Raw genomic sequence first — 3652 nt, 5'->3', positions numbered from 1 at the left:
TGGTCTTACTCTGCTCTGTCTGGAGAGTGAGTACAGTGGACAAACTCAGGGTCCTTTTATGTGCTGGTGATGCTGACAAGGAAAGGTGCAGTAACCTTATTTTCCATCACAACTTGCTGACAGCAAGGAATTCTATCAGCTTAAATCATCTTTAAGTGAAAAGTGACGCCAAGACATAAAATAAGTTGACTGATCATCCCCTCGAGTAAGATAGAAGCTTGCATTCCACCTCTATACATTTCCTCAGATGAGAACTCCGTACATGTTCAGACATTTGTGGACATGCAAACCCCTCACTCTAAAACCTTCAGTGTTCTAAATTAAAGTATATTAAAGGGCTAGTTCACCAACAAATTCAACTTCTGTCATCATTGAATCACCTTGAATTTGTTTCAAACCTGTATGTGTTTCTTCTACTGAATACAAAAGAAGGTATTTCGAAGAATATGGGTCTACAGTTGATAGGCCAAAAAAAGTCAGTGGTTACCACATTTTTTCAAAATATCATCTTTTGTGTTCAGCAGGAGAGAAAAAAAGTAATAGTTTTGGAACAGCTTGAGGGTAAGTAAATGACAGAATTTGAATTTTCAGGTGAACTATCCCTTTAAAGGTTCTTAACTCAGCATACACTCTCAGTTAAGATTTTAATGCTCGCAAGTGATGTAGCCATGCTGGAAGAAGCAAGTGTGACTTCAGAAAATCTTTTAAAAGTTTTAAATTGATAAGCTGTGAAACTACTTCGACCTATACTGATCTCACTGGTAATTGAAGATTCGTCTACAGCATCTTATTATGTAACAATTTTACTAGGGGCTATACTATCTAGAGGTAAAAGTGGATTGTTTGAAACTTCTCATGTTTGTGCATGTACATGTGTGTACTTAGCAGAGCAGCAGGATTTTTCCCACCATGTGTAGCTTAACATAAAATTCCTCCCTTAGGCGGTTGACCCTAACAAAACAAAAATATATTGCAGTATATTGGAAAATACAATGTAATACATTAGGCAATATATTCACATATATGGGATTTATATCATACATTTATCATAAATTTTCCAATTTATTGCAATATATTGAAAGCGGCAATAATTTATATATTTAGCAATTTATTACTTTGATATATAATATATTGTATAATACGATCAATATATTATTCCATGTATTTACCATACTTTTTAATATATTTCAAGTAATATATTGGTCGCCGAGGACAGACCTCTGCGTAAAAAGAGATGATACATTTTTATTATTTATTTATTGTTTGCCTTTAGTTTTCATATTCTCCTGGGACTCTGGGAAATTGAATTTAGGTTTTTTTCATGTCATTGCATTGTTTAGAGCAGGTTTGTCCAAACTCTGTCCTGCAGGGCCACTGTTTAGAGTGCAGAGTTAAGCTCCAACTTGCCTTAACACACCTACCTGGAAGTTTCTAGTATGCCTAGTAAGAACTTGATTAATTTAGGTGTATTTAATTAGGGATGTAGCTCAGGTTTAGAGCATAAGAAACAAATGGGAAAAGTCATATTTTATTGCTACATGCTCTCTGTAGTTGACATGAGAACTCAGTTGTTTAAAAAATAAAATAACATGACATTACATGTAAAGGCAAAAATCTGATTTATTATTAATTTACCAATCAACTTTTTAGGTTTCAGAATAATAATAATAATAAAAAACCTTTGTTTAATGAGTCTGAAATATGATATGATAGATTTAACGGAATGCATTGATAGATACCATTTTAATTTATGCAATATGTGGGTAAAAATGGACATACTTGGATCTTCCCTTTCAAATCAACATCTAATTTGCATTTTAATATGTTCTTGGTGCAACATGTAATGCAAATATGTGAAATAATGGGAGTAGTAATATGGAAACCTTTTTGCAATAATATTTAATAATTCATAGGAATATTGATATGTAATTTCTTTCCCTATTCACTTATTGTGTCTCAAATTCCTGATAAAAATGATTTTAGTCATGATTTTAAACTTTAATGTCAGACATATTTAAAGACCAAGAACAAGTTGATGTATGACATGTATGTTGTCAAAAAAGTCTATCCATGAGTCTCGTATTGAGAATATGATATAAGTTGTGTTCAAATCTTACTTTAAAATAAGATAGTGCTAGTTATATTTTTAAATGTCTGAGCATGCTTGAGCTGCAGGAATTTACAGTTGTAGTCTATTTGGCCTCTCGCCATTTTGCCTTCAGCAAGTCAAACAAACTCAATGCTCCCTGTTCCCATTACTAGCAGTATAGCATTGTCTGAATTCTGAGAACAAAATAATTTAATGTTCACTCTAAAAAAGCTATAGCCTACCAGGCCTACCTTATACAAAAAGTTTACATTTTTAATGTAATTCAATGTAAGCTTTAAACAATGATTGTGTAATCACATTTCCATAAGTCACCATTGATTGAAAATGTAAATGTTTTCCCCTTAATGTTTTTGACTTATACTGATGTCACCTTTCTCAAAAAAGGGGGAAAATAGTTTTTACCAGATGAATCTCATACAAAAACTAAAAATGCTAAAAGAAAAAGTATGTTTGCCAACAGTCAATTCTCAAATGCAGTCGAGTCACCTTAACAAGACATTTTGCTTCTGTTAATACCAGAAATATCGGTTTCAATGCAATATTTTGGTAAATTCCTTGGAATATAGCCTATACTTGATTGAAAAACACTGATAGTTTGTTTGGCAGCGTCGATTGCGTGCTCGACCACAAGAGCGCGCGCGTGTGACAAGATTGGCGCGGTTTTCTGGATTTCTGAGGGAGAGTTCAGAAAATAAAAGGTGAGTGAGACACTTAACTTCACCACAAATTAAATAAGTTTTAGTTTTACGGCAAGATATCGAATATCGTAATATTAATAACGTTGATACCTATCATTGAAACCCCGTAGGCCTACTAGAAATGTTTCCCTGGTTTAACTCGACTCACTGAAGTTAAAATGACTGGTGTGGACATCAATCCACATTGATGTACAACAATAATTATAGAAATAAAAGCTAATTGTTCCAGTTTTTGAAGTTATTTACAGATATATTCCCACAACATTGAACCTAAATTCAGATTTAAAATGGTGTGCACAAATGTGTTCGCATTATAACATTCACAATACTTGCATGTTTACTGTAATTTGTACTGAATTCTTTAGTAATGTTAGGGGTTTATTTATTAATTTAAAATTGGTGCTCCTAGCACCTCTAGGTGCCATAGGCGAAATAACATATTTGAAATAACCTGGTTATCTGGGATCTGTCAACTTTGTATTGTAACGTCACCTTTTGACCTTTAAAGTCAGGCAAATAACTCTGAAGAGTGTTCAAGCTCAAAAGAGTGACAATGATGTATAAGGCAGCTCAAGAATGAACAGTGACTGGTGTTTTGAAGTGTTTTTAGGGAGTTGGTTGTCAGCTAGCAAGTGAAAAGGCGTATATTTGCTTGGCTTTGCTAGGCCCCCTTGGCATGATAATGTGTGAATGACCTAATAGCATAGTTATTTGTCATGTTTCAGACTTTATCAGTCTCTTCACATAGTCATGATGGATAAATGTGTTCAAATGGTTGAGTGTGTCAGAGAGAGGTTTATTTAGTTATTCTGATGGCTGGTTGTATATGTGAAACATTGATTAT

Source organism: Pseudorasbora parva, chromosome 19 (genome assembly GCF_024679245.1).
Source record: "Pseudorasbora parva isolate DD20220531a chromosome 19, ASM2467924v1, whole genome shotgun sequence".
NCBI classification, from domain to species: Eukaryota; Metazoa; Chordata; class Actinopteri; order Cypriniformes; family Gobionidae; genus Pseudorasbora; species Pseudorasbora parva.
The sequence above is the reverse complement of the archived record's forward strand: the minus strand, read 5'-3'. Positions refer to the sequence as shown.